The sequence below is a fragment of the Diceros bicornis genome, chromosome 39 (genome assembly GCF_020826845.1).
Source record: "Diceros bicornis minor isolate mBicDic1 chromosome 39, mDicBic1.mat.cur, whole genome shotgun sequence".
Taxonomy (NCBI): Eukaryota; Metazoa; Chordata; class Mammalia; order Perissodactyla; family Rhinocerotidae; genus Diceros; species Diceros bicornis.
In genome coordinates, this window is record NC_080778.1 from 11,555,015 (window position 1) to 11,574,461 (window position 19,447).

Genomic DNA, 19,447 nt, shown 5'->3' on the forward strand with positions numbered 1-19,447 from the left:
CACCATTTAGGAGGCACTACAATGATCCAGGCATGAGATGATGCTAGCCTGGACCAGATGGGAACAGAGGAGGTGCTGAGAAACAGTCAAATTCTGGAGATAAACACACACTGTTTTATTATGGAAATTTCCAAAGAAAAGTACAGTAGTGTCATGAACCCTATGTACACACATTACTATGTACCCCCTACTCCAACCACTATCAACTCATGCCAACCTTGTTTCCTTCAAATCCCCCGACTCTCCTACACCTTAAATCCGTGGGTCTCACAATGTGGTCCTCAGACTTAACATCAATCACCGTTAGAAATACAAATTATGGAGCCCCACTTCGGACCTACTGAATCAGAAACTCTGAGCTTGAGACCCAGAAATCTGTGTTTTAATGAGCCCTCCAAGTAAGAATCACTGCCCCAGATTATTCTGAGTAAATCCCAGATATCATATCATTTCATCTATAAATATTTCAGTAAGAATCTCTAAAAGATAAGGGCTCTTTTTAAAAACATAACCACAATACCACTATCACATCTGAAAAAATTTAACCATAATTCCTTAACATCATCAAATATCTGCATATGTTTTGAAGGTAGTACCAAAAGGATTTGTGGGCAGACTGGATGTGGAATATGAGAGAAAGACAGAGTTCAAGGACGATCCCAAATTTTTTGCCTGAACAACTGAAGGGATGGAGTGGCCATTACCCATGATGGCGAAGACTGACAGGACAGGCCCGGGTGGAGCTTTAGAGCTCAGGTCAGACGAGCTGAGCCTGAAGCACCAGTGGGCGCCCAAAGTCGAGGACAGATCTGTTCCAGCCTGGAGTCCAGCAGAGAAGCCTGGCTAAAGATACAAACGGGGGCGTCCCGAGCAAACAGAGGTATTTAAAATCATGAGATTGGAGGAGATCACCTCGAGAGTGAGTGTAGGGAGCAGTGTGTTCATAGGTCAAGGAGACTGAGGAGAAATGGTCAAAGATACAAGGAAAACCAGAAGAGCATGTGTCCTGGAAGCCCAGAGAAGAAAGCATTTCAAGGAGGCAAGAGTGGTCAGCGAGTCAGACACTGGTCCATAACATGAGGACCGAGCATTCACCATTTTAGTCAGGCATTGCTGAGCCAGAAAAGAGCAGCTTCAGTACAACTGAGGAGCTGAAACCTAAACGGAGAGGGAGAGAGAAAACAGAGACAGTGAGCAGAGAGAATTCTTTGAGGAACTGCGTGTGTGTGCGCACGTGTGTGTGTGTTTGTGTGTGTGTGTGTGTGTGTGTGTGTGTGTGTGTAGAGCAGAGAAGTGGAGGTTGTGGAGAGGGAAGTAGGATCAAAAGATTTCTCCAGGGGCCAGCCTGGTGGTGTAGTGGTTAAGTTTGCAAGCTCTGCTTTGGTGGCCCGGGGTTCACACGTCCGGATCCCAGATGTGCACCGATGCACCACTTATCAAGCCATGCTGTGGTGGCGACCCACATACAAAATAGAGGAAGACTGGCACAGGTGTTAGCTCCGGGATAATCTTCCTCAGCAGAAAATAGGAAGACTGGCAACAGATGTCAGCTCAGGGATAATCTTCCTCACCAAAAAAAAAAAAAAAAAAGATTTTTCCAAGATAAGGGAGTTAACACCAAGTTGTACACTGGTAGAAATGATCCAAGAGAGGTAAAAAGTGATGCAGCAAGAGAGAGAGGGGCTGCTGGGGCGACGCCCTCAGGTAGGCCAGTAGAATCCGATGTATAAGTGGGGACCAGCCTTAAACACAGACAGTCCACCATGGTTAACAGAAGAGAAGGGGAACACATGGGGCAGATGTGGGTGGGCGGGTAGCTGTGCTGCAGGCAGTGTGTGGATATTCTCTCCCAATTGCTTCAATTTTCTCAGCGCTATGAGAAGCGACTCCATCAGCTAAGAGCGAGGAGGAGGAGGAGGAGAGGGTGCGGCAGAGCTGAGAGGAGGGAAGGTGTGAAACAGCCGTCTGGGGAGGTGGGTGAGTGAACGGAATACAGAAACGTAGTTGAAGGGCCCCCCTGGACTCAGGGGTCATGACGTGACAATGAGACCCATCAGTGTAGTAGTGCGTCGTCTCCAGAAACTTCCAGCCGCCCAGAGGCAGATACAGGTGAGGAGAGGAGGATCTGGCCAGTGGTTTCCCCAGGAGAGTAGGACCAAGCAACGGAGGAGCAGGGGAGGGAGGGAGACTGCAAGGCAGGGTCAGTGACTGAGATGGTGAAGAGGGAGGAGAGGTATGGGGGCCAGGGCAGGGACTGTGAAGAGGTCTGGGTTCAAGGGGTCACAGTCCCAGTAGGGTCAAAGGTCACTGGAGTTGGGGAACTGAGGGATGAGCTGGGGAAGGAAGATGGAGGTGGAAGATGCAGAGCGGGATGGCTGACACAGATGGTGGAGGGACAAAGGCATGGCCATGGGAGTGAGTGGCTGAGCCGGGGCAGAGGACACACTCATTGGAGGAGGGAAGGCCAGGGAACTGAATGCCAAGGTCTTCAGAAGGATCAACATGGCGACTGAGGGTACCAAGAACGAAGACAGGACCCAGCATCTGGGAGACTGACAGAGAGGAAGGTAAAATCACCAAGGAACCAGGCAATTTCAAGGAGGGCAGTGGGTGATGTGGTTCCTTGGTGTGTGAGGGCAAAGGGTTAACAGAGCCTGCAGAAGAATTTGACCTTAGGTTAACTTTCTAGTCCTGTTTCCCTGGTAACCTGATAAAAGTTGTCTGTGTTACTAGACAACACAGCTGATGATAAAAATAGTCCCAACTGATAAAAGGCATCTGGATGAGAGGAACCACAGGTGAACTATAAATAGCAATGGGGCCATGTGGAGACTCTTGGAAGGGCCTGTCCTTTGAGAGACCCTGGAAGCTCAGCCACCCAATACTGGATCTTGTCGGGAGTGAGACTTCCCAGCAAGGCGGCCCTGGCATCCACGCCAGGTGAGTGAGTTGTGCCTGGGGGCCTCCGGATGGCTGTGTGGACAGCAAGGGCTGCCATGAGGATGACTCACAGAAGGAGAAAGCCCTGTGCTGCCCTGCCAGCGAGCTGTGGTCCCCGCCCTGGGTCCTGAGTGCGGTGTTGACAGGTTAGATGTTTAGGTGAGCCTAGGAAGACCACCTGGTGGGCAATGCACATGAGATTCAAAGTTAAGCGCTTTGATGGAGGAGGGAAGGCAACCAGTCTGGAGGTGGCAAAGAGGAGCCTAGGGGACTCATGTCCCAACCCTGGGTCCAGTGGGCCAAGGGGACTGGAAGAGAAACAGCCACCACTTGAGAGGCCTGCAGGGGAAACAGTATCTTGCTCCAAAGCAGAGCAAACTTGGCCCATGAATTCCGGTTCCCAGGACAGAGCTGTGTCATCAGACGTCCCCAGGCCGGGGCTGGTCTCAGTGGGAGTGGCCGTGCTCAGGGCTGTAGCCGGAGTCTGCTCTGCTACCTAAAACCCAGGCCAGGCAGGCCATGATCCTGGTCAGCAGACAGCCGGTCTGGATCAATACGCAAACCAACCACACGTGCTTCTTTCTTTCATAATATTTTCCACAATAACATGCCATAAGGAAATTCCAGCGGAGCCCAGCCCACAGGTCAGAAAAATAAGTAGGTCAATTTAACAAAGCAGACTGCCCACGACTAAGGTAGCATTTGTGGCCGCGTCGTTGCGCCTGAAATTAAACCACCTTCTTGTATTTCAGGGTCTCAAGAGGAAAAAATCATCCAGATCAAGGTCAGTGTCTCCTTCATGTGCTAATTCTGAGCTCAGGTCAGATGAGCTCCGAGCTCTTCCCTCCAGAGATATCATTTTGGAGCTAAGGCAGCTCTTGAGAAAGACAATGGTTTTCCCAGGGCTGAGGAGGCTGCAGGAGGGTTGCTAAGCAAAGTGGAAATCAAAACATCAGCCTGAAACAGAAGCTGCAGAGCCAAGACAAAAGCCAACTGGGCAGACACGTCAGCCCTGCTAAGAAACAGTGCTGAGCTCCCCACGGCCTCTCTCCTTCACCAAAAAGTCCAGGCCACACCAAAGAGCCAGCGAGGGCCACTCAGAAACACTACCTAACAAGGCTGCACCAGCGTGCACAGCCCAGCCAGAGGAAATCAGAGGAAAACGTATCAGCTCCTGCAGCCACAGCTGGAAAACATCTGTGGGGCAGGAGCTGGCCCCGCCACACTCCCCTCCCTGTGCCGAGGTCAGCGGTGGCTGAGGTGACCAGGCCAGAGGAGGAGGCCGGCTCCTCGAAAAGAGGGCTTGAGCACAGGGCAGGACACCGAGCTTTTATAGTTGAGACTTTTTTCCCTTAAAAAGACGGAATCCAGGCCTTAAAAAAAATACTGAAGAGTGCTGAATATGCTTCTGGCAGAGCCAGGCAACGGGTCCCAAGCCCTGGTCAGCAGTTCTTACACCTTAGGAGCAGCAGCATGGGAAGGCCTGGGGCAGCCATGCATCCTCCATCCCAACAGGGGACAACAAGGAAGCATAAAAATACCCAAGTGTGTGCATGTTCTCTGTAGACATGGCGGGGGGGGGCAGCGTTCATGGCCTGACCACAGATCTCCCTCCCAGGTCCTCAGTCTCCCCGTTCCCCCCAAGTCCTGATGTGTCACTTCCTCATATAACAAACCCTTCAGTTCGCTTCCTATGACTAACAGATGAGGTCCACGGCCTGGGCCTGGCGCTGGAGAAACCGGAAAAGGAGCCGGATGCTACTTTTTCCAGTTTCTTCACTAACTGATCAGCCAAACCAGTTCCCCAGTACTTCCTCCTCTCTTCTTCCTCACTCAGGTTATCCCTCCCTTCCACCCCCACTACAACCCCACCTCAGTGCCTCCCCCCTCGCAGAGAAGCCCTATTTCCACACATGCGCGCGCGCACACACACACACACACACACACACACACACACACACACACCCCTTTAGAAGCCATGTAGTATGATCCATTTATGTCTTCTTATGCTACATGAGACGCAGGGAGGAGAGAGGCTCTGGGGATGAGGGAGCCTGAGAGTAGGGGAGAGTCACACCTCCCGTCACACTTCAATTCCCTCACTCCACAAGGATTCTAGATATCCCCTGCGTGCCGGGTGCTGCTCTAGGCCCTGGGGCAAACAGCAGTGAGGCGAGAATAGGACCAGGAGAAGAAGCATCCCTTCAAGAAGCAGATGTGATCCGCTGGGTGACACTGCTGGATGGAGGCCTAAGACCCACAAGGTGGAAGCCTCTGGGTACCCTGATGAGGGGCTTCAGGGGAGTGGAGGGGACCAAAGCCTGGCTGGAACTGGGTCATGGGAGAATGGGAGGAGGGAGGTGGGAGGAGGGAGAGAGGAGACAGCATGCATGGGCGACCCCTTCACATGGGGGAAGGGAGAAAGGGGGTGGGGGTTGGGGCCAAGAGAGTTTCTTAACATGAGATATGACAGTCTGTTGACGTAACGGTGGAAATCACCTAGCGAGGAAGGAAAGGGGAAAATTGTGGGAGCAGTCTTCAAAGGCGAGAGGGGACAAGAGCTGGTGGAAATGTGGACAAGCAGGCGCATAGGAGGTCACCCGCTGTAACGCAGGGAAGGCAGCGCCCACCAGCACCGGGCAAGCAGATGAGGTGATGAGTTGTGAAAGTTCTCTTTCTAATTACTTTTATTTTCTCAGTGAAATAGGAAGCAAAATCATTAGCTGAGAGGGCAAGGCATTGAAGGCTTAAGAAGATGTGAAATAGTCATCCTGGAGAGAGGAAGAGAAATCTGACTAGGAAAATGCAGTAAGATTACCAAACAGCACCAAAAATATGTTATAAGGTTACAACAGACACGTCAATGATGTGTTTTTCTCCAGCCACATCCAGCAACAGCATGCGTGAGTGGACTTATTCAGCGTTGGGGATTTTTCCTGCCAAGTACGAAGGAGAGAAAGTGAAGAGTGGAGTGTGTATGCTGGAGAGTAACCATCACCATGGATCAGAATCTAAGCAAGACAAGGAGGGAAGAGAGGATGTGAGGGGAGTGAGGATGGTGGGAAGGTTTAGGAGTCCATAGACTAAAGGTCTTGGTGGGCACGGAGGGAGTTAGGAGGACAGAAGGTAGCAGAGAAGGATGCTTAAAGCTGAACTTCCGAGATGGTATAATAATTGGTGGTGAGAAGGTCTTAGCAGTGTGAAGTGAGATGGAAGGAAAGACTGGGCAGTGAGGAGGGGAGGGCAGCGAGAGGCCAGCAGAGCAGGTGGCTCGTGCGAATGGACATGTGCTCACCTGGGATGGAGACAGGAGCAGCGGTGAGCCAGAAGCCCAGCTCGCCCGTGAATGGACAGCGTGGCCGGCAGGAAGGAAGATTCAATGAGGAGGCATGTGCTTCCACAGGAGCGCCCTTTCCAGAGAGCAAGGAGCCTGGCCTGGGAGTAGCTGTGAGGGGCCCAGGATGCCCATCCCACCTCCCACAAGGCCCAGTTTGAGGGAGTGGTGCAGGTGAAGGCAGTTCAAAGAAGAGGCTGACAATGTGAGGGACTTGAGGACAGGACACAGTTCCTGGAAGCTGGGGGAAGAGTTGATCAACCTACCAAAAGTCGATTCCTACTCTCTCTCTAGTGTTTTTTTTTTTTTTTTTTTTGCTGAGGAAGATTTGTGCTGAGCTAACATCTGTGCCACTCTTCCTCTATTTTGTATGTGGGTCGCCGCCATAGCATGGACACTGACAAGTGGTGTAGGTCCACACCCGGGAACCGAATTCGGGCTGCCGAAGCAGAAGGTGCTGAACTTAACCACTAGGCCACAGGGCCGGCCCCAATCCTACTCTATATTGTAATCCAGAAGACAGGTCATAATTCATTTCTCAGGTTTCTCTGATTTTTGAAAAATTTTTTGTTGTTTGGTGAAAAAACTAGCCTCAGTTAGGGATGTGATTAGACCAGCCTGTTCACCTGTGTTAGATGCCCCACCAAGACTGTCACAGAGCAGCAGCCATGCCCTTTGGGACCCTCCAACCTCTGATACATAGTGGCACCCAGGTCCAGGAACGATGAAGGAATGAACACACTCAGTTCATCTCGGAGCTTTATTATCCACATCCCCACATCAGTAATATTTGGGGGCACATACTGTTGTGACTAGTTTGGCTTCCTTCTCCGTACATGTCTATTAACTAAACATGTCTGCGTATTCACGAGGCCCCGCCCAACATCGGGGGAAAATATTCACACTATTTTTACAAAAGGGCAGAAGAAACCTTCTCAAATGACCCTATTACCGCCGTTTCATTGATTTGGAAACTCCCTCCTCCAACTTCCCACTCAGCCAAAGGCTTTCTGTACCTGGAATCAGCTCCAGCCTGAGAAACAGAAGCCGCTGCGGCTGGGTCCCCACCCGGCCTTAGAACCTTACTCACTTCACAGCAGGGATCCCCGAATGCACCCCAAGGGAGCCTGGGTACCCTAAGGTGTTGATGTGTGGTCTATGAACAAAAGGTCGAACGTGCTTGGGGAACACCGGCGGAGCAGGTGTATTTGCTGCAGGGCCTCAGGTTTTCATATGCTGACTCGAGCTGCACATCTCCACGGTGGGGGGGTGGGGGGGCTGGTGGAGGGGACAACACACCATGTCCAGACTCCCCCAGTCATTTGCCTGTGAAATCCTTTTGTTCCAGGAGCCTCTCTCTGGGGAAAGCTTGCCTTTACAAAATGAACACTTTGCGTCCTCTGAGTGCGTCCCACCCTCCTTCCGGGGAGCCTATTTTCTCCTCCCCACCCCTGGCCTTTTGGAACAAGATGCCATATCTACCGCCTTTCCCCACCTCTGGCCAGTGGCCCCCTCCTGCTTCCCGCCGCTCCTGGTCCTGCCACAGCTGTTCTTCACCCCTCAAGCACCCGAGCCCTGACGTTCCCAGCACTGAGCCTGGCTCGGCCGGGTCCTGAGCAGGTGTGTCCCCGCGAGGACAAGGCAAGTCTGGGCTTGTCTGGAAGCCTGCGGGGCTGACCTGGGGAGCCAGTGCATGGTCTCCTGGGAAAAGGGTCGGCCTAAGGGGAGAGACAGGTGTGAGGGCACAGCTGCAGGGCCAGGAGGGAGGGGCGACGCTGAGTGGAGTGCACTGTCTGTCCGCCGGGGCCTCCACGCCTGCATCACAGGAGGCAGATGGTGAGAAAAACGAAAGGGGACAGAGAATCAACACTCGCCCAACCAACATGGATTACCAAGCCAGGCAGAGCCTGCGGCGCTGGCCCCACCGTCCCGGCCACTTGTTTTTTTCCTTTGAGAATGGCTTAGTCCATTCTTTGCCAATTTTTCTGTTGAACTATTTGTCCTTCTCCTTCATGATCTATAAATGCTCTTTTATATCCGATGATTATCAATCTCTGACCATTTTATATGCTTCAAAGTGTTGTACATGGCTTCCTTCCAGGCTGTTGCTTGTCTTTTAACTACATGTATGGTCTCTTTTGATATCCTAGAGTTTTAAAGTTTTACGGAGTCAAATCTATCTATCTGACACATGGTGAAGGTGGGGCAGGTGGTCCTAGCTTGTCCCCACTGCTCTATTTCCAGATCTCGTGCTGGTTATGTGGGTGCATTGACTTTGTCAAAATTCACAGAGCTGTACACTTAGGATGTGTTCATTTTTCTATATGTTATACTTCAATAAAAAATATTTCTGAGATATGTCAGGGGTTTTTTTTCTTTATGATTTCTGGGTTCCATGTTTTGCTTAGAAAGGCTTTCCAGACGATAAAACAGTGAAAGCTTCTCCTATATTTTCTTCTAATACTTTAAAAGTTGGATTTCTTTACATTTAACTCTTAAATACCTCTGGACTTTATTTTAATGAATGCTTTAATGTAGGGCTGACTCTAACTTACTTAGTCCACACGGTCTTAACAAAACCCTTTTCCCTTCCATATGAGAATCACATTTGTTTAACTCTCCACCTCTGTTCCCTAGGAACCCCATAAAGGTAAAACTATGTCACTAGATAACACTGCTTATGGTACAAACAACCTTCATTTGCAAATTGCTTCTGGACGGGGAAGAGCCATAAATGAATTATAAACCCCTGATGGGACACCAGACTTGGAGCTTCCTTAAGTGTGATAACTCTTGTAACCAGCATGGCCCTTGCGTGAACCTTGGAGTCTATACCTATGGGGGTTTTAAACCCCGTAGCTTTCTGTGGGGCATGAAGCTTTAAGCCAGAGGAGAAGCTAGCTACGGACGGCTGTGCGAGCAGTCACCTGCAGGAACTCAGCAAAGACCACTCACTCCCCCGGCAGAGGGACAGCTGGCCCTGTCCTGCGGGCAAGCCGAGGTTCCACCCTTCTCTTTTCTGACCAGATGAGCCAAGGGGTCCCTGGTCTGAATATCAGGCACAGCATCTGTCAACTGCACCATTTATTGAGTACCCACCCTTTTCCCTGGCTGATTTAAATGCTCACCTTTCTAGTAAACCAAATTACTCTCTTACACGAGTCTGTTCTGAGCCCTCTCCTCTACTGTATTGATTTTTGCCCATTATACCACTGTGATGGCTTTACAGTATGTCTTAGTATCTGGTAGATACAGTGTGTCCTCGCTGATCTTTTCCAAAATCTTCTTGCCTATTTTTGCCATTCCTTCCTCATTCCAGAGTGTCTCCTGAGCCCTCCTCGCACCAGACAGTGCTGAGAAGACAGTACTGAACGAGACAGACAGCGCCCCTCACATCAGTGTCCTGGGGCTGCCGTAACAGAGCACCACTCCAAACAACAGCAATTTATTCTCTCACAGCTCTGGAGGCCAGAAGTCCAAAATCCAGGTGTTGGCAGGGCCACGCTCCCTCTGAAGGCTTTAGGGGAGTGTCCTTCCTTCCCTCTTCCAGCTTCTGGAGTCCCCACGGTTTCCCCGGCTGGCAGCAGCATCACCCCCGTCTCTGCCTCCGTCTTCACGTGACCGTCTTCCCCGTGTCTGTGTCTTCACATGACATTTTCCTCTCTCTGTGTGTCTGTCTCTGTGTCTCCTCTTCTTACAAGGACACCAGTCCTACTGGATTAAGGCCCCCTCTACTCCAGTATGACCTCATCTTAATTTACATCTTCATTTTGGCTGCAAAGACTCTATTTCCAAATAAGGTCACATTCAGTTACCAGGGGTTAGGACTTGAACGTATCTTTTTGGGGGACGATGCAACCCACAACATCCTGCTCCCATGGAGCTCGCCTTCTCACGGCAAACGACAGATGATGCGAGCAAAGAATGAAGGTGATTTCAGTGATAAAGGCTACAAAGACGAGAGGCAGGGGATGGAACAGAGACGGCTGGGGAATGGAGGCCATGGGCTGGCTTGCCTAGGGCAGTCAGGGAGGTCTCGCTGAGTCACTGAGTTAGGCCTGCAGGAGGAGGAGGCGGCTAGGCAGAGGTCTGAGGGGGGAGCACCGTGGGCAGAGGGCACAGCAGGTGCAGAGATGCTGGGCAGGAACCAGTCAGGGTTACTCAGGAGTGAGCCCAGGAAATGGGGGGAGATGAGGCTGGAGAAAGAACCAGGGCAGAGGACAAAGGTGCGGTCTAGGGGGATGCCCGGGGAGTGGCCGCTGGTCCTAGAGAAAGAGAGTAGTGGCTGGATCAGCACTGTAGCAGCCACAACAGGGGAAAGTGGCAGGATTCAGGTATATTGTGGAGGTAAGAGTGGTCTGGACTGCCTGGTGTATGGGATGGGGTTGAGGGAAAGAGCGGGATCAGGATGACTCACAGGTTTTTGTCCTGACCATCGGCCCCATCCACATGGGGCTGCCATTAACCAAAATGGGAGGATTAAGATAAGAAGGAGTTTGGGGGGGGGGGTCCCCAGATATACTTTACAACCAACCCATTACTTTTTATATCAAACTCCTGTTGGAATTGAACTGGATTTTACGCATAGATACTTGCCTATGTATAGATTAACCGGAGAAAAACCAACATCTTGATACTGTTGATGGTCTTATCCCAAGAATCTGGTACACCTTTCTTGTATTTATTTGGTGCCTCAGTAAAGTTTTATTGCTTTCTTCTTTTAGACCTGACATATTATACTATGTTTATTCTCAGAAACTGTTGTCACTGGAGTGGAATCTTTTTTTCCTATCACATACTCTAATGATTGACTCATGACTAATTGATTGACTGATCTGACTAATGACGACTATGATGGTATAGGGGACAGCTGTCAATTTTCATCTGCTGAGCTTGAAAAGCAGCCAACTTATTAATTCACTAAGTCTAATGAACCACCACACACCTACTTGGGAGTGAGCTCAGGAGATGGGGGGAGATGCTCCAACAGCTATCAATGTTTTCCCAATCTTATTTCACCTACTCTCCCCGCCCCGCTGTCTGTGTGTGCTCCAGTGTGTCCATCTGTCTGTCTCCTGTCTCCAAATAAATCCCAGACATGGTATCATTGCCCTCATAGATACTTCACGATCTGTCTCCTGGATTTTCTAAGTGTACCATCTTATCATGCACACCCAAAAGACTCGAGAGTGTTCAGGAGGGGAGAAGACAGATCCCACAGGACTGAAGACCCTCCGTGAGGGCCCAGGAGAAAGGTGGTGATCAAACTAAAGTCACACAGTTCATCCTCTAACGCTCACAAACTTTTCCTATAGGATCACTCCCGAAGTCTTCGCTCTGGGTCTATTTTCTCTTTTAAGACAAAATTCTATTAAGCTCTCAGTAACCCAATTTTCCTAACAGCAAATTGAACCAGAAACCTAAGGGGGAGGGTGCTGCTGAAGTCAGACCCACACCCAAACCCTGGGAGTCTGCAGCCATTCATTGAGGCAATGGTATTTCATTATAATTTCTCACTGCGTATATGTGGTCTCACAGAGTCTGTTCCTATGTCAAAGGGGTCAGCTACAAATACCAGTTCCACAGTCGGATTCAAGTTTTACCCCTACCACACGAGTTAGAAAAAGGCCTTTCTGGTCCACTTTCTCCAGGGCAGTCTGGAGAACACGTGGCGCCTTTTTGTGAATTAGAAAAAGGTACCCCCTCTGGACAGATTCAAACAGTCACAGCCTGGAAAGCATGCGGGACGGGGGAGAGAATGGGAACTCAGCCCCTCCACACCCCCCAGAACCCGGCAAGGAGGCCTGGACCTTCCCCTATGTTCCCATCCCAGGCTTCTGGGGCTTTTGGAATTGTCATTATTTTCAACATTCTAATGGAAATCTTCCCCCGTCAACAAATGGCATAACTTAAATAAAGTTCTGTTACTTTTGGTTAAATCAGTTCATACTACCAGACAAAATCTCTCAGTCCTCAACCTAAAACACTGTTTACATAGTGTATCTAGAGAAAGAGGCAAGTAGCCCTTTGAAATGAGAAATATAAGATTCTGTTTGTGCACTCCAGAGACATAAAATTTCAATATGGAATTCCATTCGTGCAGCTCCACTGCTGGCCCTCCCATGTCACCCATTGCGATGTGTTCTGACCACAGCTCCGGCCTCCGGTCCACAGGCACCCCCTCCTCCGGCCCACGGGCTCCTCCCCTCCGGTCCACAGGCACCCCCCTCTGGCCCACGGACTCCTCCCCTCTGGCCCACGGGCTCCTCCCCTTTGGTCCACCGCCTCTTCTCCTCTGGCCCACGGGCTCCTCCCTTCTGGTGGTCCTGGCTCAGGCCGGGGTAAGTGGCAACTTATTACCAGCCCTCGTTTTTGAATATTATTTTTTTTATCCATACTATTTAAATAAAAACAAACAAGCCCATTGTTGAAACAGGCGCTGACACGAGCGTCACTGTTGTGTTCGGCAGGAGCACGTGGACTGTCACCGCATGGGACAGCATCCTACCACTCCTCTCTGCCAGCAGGATCCAGCCTGGCTCCACCGGCCCTCCGTTTTGCTTAATGGGAAGCAAGAGCTGTGGAGAACTGTCTCCTCTGCTGAAAGAGAGTTTTTCCAACATGCAATATTTATCAGCCATGGAAAGGATTCATGGTGAACCAAAGTTCATGGAACCACAGTCACTTACAGGAGACAGAGGAAACAAGACCACACATTCCCAGACACACAGACTCCCCCCTCCAGTCCAGATTATTAAAAAAAAAGTTATACAATATGATTAAAGATATGATTTTCAGAATGTCAATGGATAGTCATAAGAATCTGCTAAAGGAGCTACTGAATTAGCATAGTTTATGATATTTTAATAAATACCTACTTTGTGTTCCTAATTTAAGCTTAAATTACTATTGCTTTTTAAAAGATTTTTTCCTGGTTACAGGAAAGGGGCAGAATGAAGGAGAGATAATTCCATGCATTTTAATTAATTCATAAGTCTCCAATAAAAAGTGTATACATCAGATTCCTAGGTTTAGCTCAGACTTAGATCTGAGCAATTTTAGATTTTACCTTGCCAGATTATTTCTACTAAGATTCAAATTTCTGGGTAGTTTATAATTTTAACTAGATGTGTGAAGTAGGGGGTGTGCTTGTGTGCTATAGTTAGTGTTTAAGATTTTTCTGTTTATTTTTTTAAGACACATGGAACCTCAGAACAGGAAAGGCAGTATAGGGTGTAATTCACTTGTTTTCAGATGAGCATTCTGAGGCCTGGAGGGATTAACTAAATTCCCCCAAGATCAGGAACAGCCTACGGAGCCAGAGCCAGAATTCGGGGCTTCTCTCTCCAGCAGAGAAGCGGGAGAGGAAACAGGTGAAAGGTTTGGAGGAGGTGTCACTGAACATTCTAGGGTCAGACCTGAAGAAAGGGAAGTAGTTTGCTTTTTCTGAGTAGAGATTACTACCATCCATCAGTAATAAATCAATACAAGTTGAAGATAAAAAGGCAGTGGGCCAGCAGGGATGAGAAGCTGTACATTATGCCATGCTCACCCTAAATCTGGCCCTTTTCCTAGATCTGGATGGGTGGTGGGACCATCCCAGTGCTCTGCTGGGTCTGAGCACCAGCTGGGAACACCCTGCCCTCTCCCCACCCCACCCCCCAAATCCCACCTCAACACGGAAACTAGGAGCACACTTGGTGGCCCAAGTTCTGCTCTGTGAGACCTCACATTGCTTTAAAGAACATGGGGAAAGTTCCTCTTCATTTCTTATCACCTGTTTTTCCCTGAGCATCCCCTCAGACCTTGTCAAGGAGCAGAAGTGGCAGAAGATGAAGCCCTGCTCAATGGTTTCACTGAAACACACAAGAAAGAGTCGAAGGGGAGAACACAGCAGCTTATCCTCAGGCTGGATAAGGGTCCCAGGAGGTCCAGGAGGGATAGCCCCATCACGCCCCAGTCTCAGGGAGGGGAGGAGGCAGGGCAGAAGTGGGCATAGATGCAGGCATAGAATTAAGTACCAGCTCCCATGATGTTACAGAAGCCTCTGTGGGAGAGTCCCATGTCCTCAAAAGAGTGCCTTAAAATTAAGTTCAGACTTTCGCATTTGCACTCTGGAATTGCTCCCGTGAACTGGGCCACCAGAAGGAGCCGCCCGTCCACCAGAGCCGACATGCTCAGAGTGAGTCCTCCGCCTGGAGTCATTTTTCTGAACCAGGAAGCTCTACAAGCAAATGGCAACCCTTCAGCGTCATAGGCCAGGAGTGCAGACTGCCACCTGCCTGGGACCCGGCCAGGTGCACCCAGCATTCTTGGACGGGGCCCTTTGCTAAGGTGCCTGGCCCGCAGCAGTGATCCAGTGCCCGCCTCGGGTGCAAAGCACTGTTCTGTCCACCACTCGGCAGAGCCACCCCCAGCCCCCCAGAACAAGCAGAGGACAGACAGGAAGCTACACTCCTATAGGGCGCCCAGCACACTCCCTCAGGAACCTCTCCCCACTCAAAGGGGAGATTTTCCAGATGACACCAGTCCAACACGTTAGCTGTCTGACAGTCCTCACACTCAGAAGCATGTCCTTGGGGGGCCTTGTGTCTCACTGCTGCCTCTACGCAGAGAAACCTGGTGCTTTCTTCAGTGCCTGGAGACTGCATGGGGCTCTGCTCTAGGTGCTGGGACATCCACACAGATGGCTAAGACCCCGCGCAGACCTGGGCTCTGCTGGAACACAGGACTGAAGCCTACACGCTTCCCTTGAAGATCTCCCCTTCGCAACATCACACTGCTGCTCAGAAAGGGGGCAACTGCTTCCCTAAGCCTGAATGCTCCTCTGTAGAAAACTGTATCAGGGGCTGGCTGGTGGCGTAGTAGTTAAGATCACATGCTCTGCTTCTGCGGCCTAGGGTTCGCCGGCTCAGATCCCGGTGAGGACCTAGGCACCGCTCATCAAGCCATGCTGGGCAGGCGTCCCACATGTAAAGTAGAGGAAGATGGGCACAGCTGTTAGCTCAGGGCCAGTCTTCCTCAGCAAAACAAACAAACAAAAAAACTGTCACATGAAAATCCAGCTGCAATTCAGGAATTGGTAGTCATTGATGCTATGCTCACCAACAACCCTTAACTTCACTGACCACACCTGTGTGTTGAAACCCAAGATAAGCACACAGTGAGACAAAGCTAGTATTTTTCATATACCGCGGAATTTTCTTCTTTTCCTACTCATGAGATTTTACTGAACACTATTCTCTGGAGCCTCCTGATCATGTTCAAATCACGGCTCCGCCACTAACTACAGGTGGAACCCGAAACAACTAAATTTTAGGAGATTAGTTTTTCATAAAAAATATAGGGATGGATGACAGAGAATTGAAATATATTGATAACTGTCAACACTCACTGACAGGTCACGGGGATTCACGTATCCTTCCACTTAGGCATACATTTGAAAATCTTCAAAATTAAAGGTTAAAAGAAAAGTTTTTGAGCCACACAGCCCAAAAATGGGCATGATAAGATGTGAAATCATGGTCTCGCCGGTAAGTTACAGAACAGACAAGCAGAAGCCCACACTAACCCAGTTTGCATTTTTGTAAATGTTGTGCTAAACCAACCTACAACGTGGAAAGGACTGGATAAGACCGTGCACGAGCCACTGTGCTCTGTGGCCCGGGTCACTGCCCAGGTTTCCAAGGTCAGGAGCCTTGAGCCCCCATCTGGCCCCACCTGTGCTTCAATCTTTATTCAGCAGGATTGATAGAATGGCCACTCATTCGACTCTCAGATGCTCTGAAATAGGTCAAACTTCAAACCACTGAGCAAATAAATCCGGGCCACAAAGCCTCAGAAAGTGGCCTCAGACACCGCCTTGCTTGGCTCCACAGCCATCTCTCCAATTCAAACAAAGTGCGACATTGTGGCCTCTGTACAAACACAGTAGCCGGATTTCCCAGGCCCAGTGTTTACACAGAAACTTCTCCTCCAGAAGCTCAAAGTAATTTAGGGACACTCACTAATTAATTAAGTCTCGAGCCTCCTTCCTACCCCGGCTCCTTGCTGCCTGTTTGGCAGCACCGCTGGGGGAGGGAGAGGCAGGGTTCCACCCGCTCACAAACACATGTGCAAACGCAGGGACGCTCGTGGGCTGCCCTTTGGTGGGGGGGGGGTTTCGGAGAACACTGAACTTTGTAGCATCAGTGATCGCTCTGCAAACGAATAAAATCCATGAACAACTGGCACATGTCCCTTCATCTGGTCCACACTAGGTCTCAAAGAGACAAAGAGAAAGACAGCAAGTACTTTTCATCCCAATGTGCAAAGAAGAAAACATCTGTATGCTAATTCTGGATTGTGGACCAAGGGGCATTGTTCCATGCGATGGCTTTTCACCTCTACTTGAGAAGCCTCCTACCGTTGAATCAGGTCATCAAGAAAACTTTATAAAAACCTTTGAAATGGGTGCCAGTGTTTGTTTTTCTGCCTCTGGAATTCCTGTTTCCACTGACCCACATTAAAGATAGATTCTCAACCTAATTCTCTTAGAAGCAGGAATCTGGAAGTCTTGCTAACAGGCTGGATGGCCTGGTGTGGACGCTGGCTACAAAGTCCTGTTGGAACAGAAGGACTGTACCCAGCAATTGACCGACAAGGATCATCAGCTTTTCCTAAACCCAATTCAAGCCCCTGACTGTCTGTGAGCACAGCCTGAAAACGCTAAGCAATTGTGAGCCCCTGCCAGTGAGGCCTTTCCAAGTTAGGATCCTTATGGGGCAAAATGTGCCTTCAAGAGCTGTGCGTACGCACGTAGGACCCACCTAACTCTCCTGCCGCTCCACGTAAAAGCCGCAGCGTGCATCTGCCACAGAGCTGGGCAGAATGTAGGACCACTCAGTGGCCGAGGAGAAACCACGACCTGCAGGGGAATAAACCCTCAACTTAAGTCTCCTTGGCTTCTCATTCCTCACTGGGGAGGAATCCACCACAGGAAACCACAGCTGAAGTGAAAAGGATGCCGCCCCCAACCTTGAACCTCATGGAAAGGGTGAACGGTCAGGATTCTGCCACCAGCCATGCCGGCTGCCACAGGAGTACTGTCCCACCCTAAAGTAGAGACTGCAACCTTCTGGAAAAAAATGAAAGCACTCTTAACCCTGTCAAGGAAAAAAAAGCAAAAAAGCTAGCCCTTTGGAACACAGATGGGAATTTCAAGGTCAGAGCCATTCATCCAGTGGTGACATGTTGAGGATATTTTAAAAGTTTGAGACAACAACTTTCTAGTAACAGAAGGCCCTTACAATCCTTCTCTGGATCAGCGATACCACCAAATGCTACAGCTGCTTTTTAAAAATAGATTCATTCCAGGGCTGGCCCAGTGGCACAGTGGTTAAGCTCAGGCACTCTGCTTCAGGGGCTTGCAGGTTCAGATCCCAGGAGTGGTCCTATACACCACTCATCAAGCCATGCTGTGGCGTTGTCCCACATACAAAATAGAGGAAGACTGGCACAGATGTTAGCTCAGGGACAATCTTCCTCAAGCAAAAAAAATCTTTAAAATTTTTTTAAAAATTAAAAAAAAAAATAGATTCATTTCATTTCATTTGAGAAAAACAGACTTTAAAAATTAAGTATTCAGGGTCCAGCCCTGTGGCCTAGTGGTTAAGTTTGGCCATGCTCCACTTCAGTGGCCTGGGTTCAGTTCCTGGGCGCGGGCCTACACTACTCATGGCGGCCACGCTCTGGTGGCAACCCACATACAAAATAGAGGAAGATTGGCACAGATGTTAGCTCAGGGCAAATCTTCCTCAGCAAAAAAAAAAAAAAAAATTAAGTATTCAACCCAAGGTTTACTGAAAAATGAACACTAGGTTAAGTAACAAATGTGGACTGCACATGAGTTGAAGACCTGCCAATTTCTTTCATTACACCGTCTGTTCTAGTATCCAGTGTACTGTAATCACCAAAATAATGTGCGTGCATCTCAGCCCAAACTTAATTTCCTAATGGAAAATATGCATTCTATTACTTTCATTAATCACTTTTAAATCTTCGCTTTTGAAAAAATAAAGCCTTTTTCTCCAGGTGGCTTCAAAGGAACTCTGAAATGTGTATGAACCCTGCTTAAGGTTGCTATAATCCATCTGAAGGACGTTTTCATCTCTCTGGTGAAGCAGTAGTTGTATACCATGAAATTAACTTCTTGGTTCTGATAAATGTGGTATGAAGTAGACATCTAAAATAGAATGGAAATTTCTGCAGTTTTCTTTCAAGATCTTAGCAAATGACCAAAGTTGGACTTTTCAGGACAGAACACAAATTGGAATAATCTGATAATAATTTAAGCCATGATTCGATGCACACTTGTGGTGCTCAGAATACTGGAAACATTGTTTCAGTAACCAAGTGACTGAAAACAAACCAGATAACTATATGCTAATGAAATGATTAGGGAAGTGGAAATAAAAGAAATTGTCCTTCCAAGACATAGATCAGAATCGAAGAATCGATGCATACCAACAGGAAGAAAGGACTAGAGACATTTATAAAGTGTTGTGGGAGTGAGTGCTCTAGTCGTCCACCACCTAGAGGACAGGGGACCGACCCCCCTCTGCGCTTTGTTTAGCTACAAACAAGGGAAGATGGGACCGCGGGACACCAGTTGTAAGCCTAGCTTCCAGTGCCCAAGTTTAAAGTTCTAACAACCCTACCTGGTTTTGCTCACTTCGGTGTTACCTAGGCCTTCCTCGTAAATATTAGTCACAAAACAAGGGGCAGGGTGGTTGGTGACTCCAGGAAGCCATGCATTATATGACATGACAGAAACAGCCACACAGGAGTCAGGTAGAGCTGGGTCACCTTGGGTAAGCAGATTTCTTAGCCTCTACAATCTACTCATCTGTCATATGAGGATAATAAAAGCTCTTTTTTAGAATTGTAAAAATTAAAAGAGATTGTCTCTAAAGTCTTTGGCACAATGCCAAATGTGCCAAATGTCTGGAGACTTCCCGAAGCCCATATGGGAAATAGACTGGCTTGGTATCTCGCTTCGACCACAAAGGGAGTAAAAAGGGAGAGTCATCCGGTAGGTTATTTGCCTCCAAGTTCTAGACTCTGTAGTACTAACGCTAATCAGCCAAGTATTTACAAGCGGCAGAGGTGCCATCAGCGGTTTCTCCGGAGACT

General features: G+C 49.1%; 1 protein-coding gene across 3 annotated transcripts in view; it reads right to left on the reverse strand.

Annotated features, from left to right (window-relative positions):
* Window positions 1-19,447, reverse strand: part of SYNJ2 (synaptojanin 2) — a 97,109-nt gene that overhangs the window by 76,834 nt on the left and 828 nt on the right. The gene's annotated exons all lie outside the window — the stretch shown is intronic.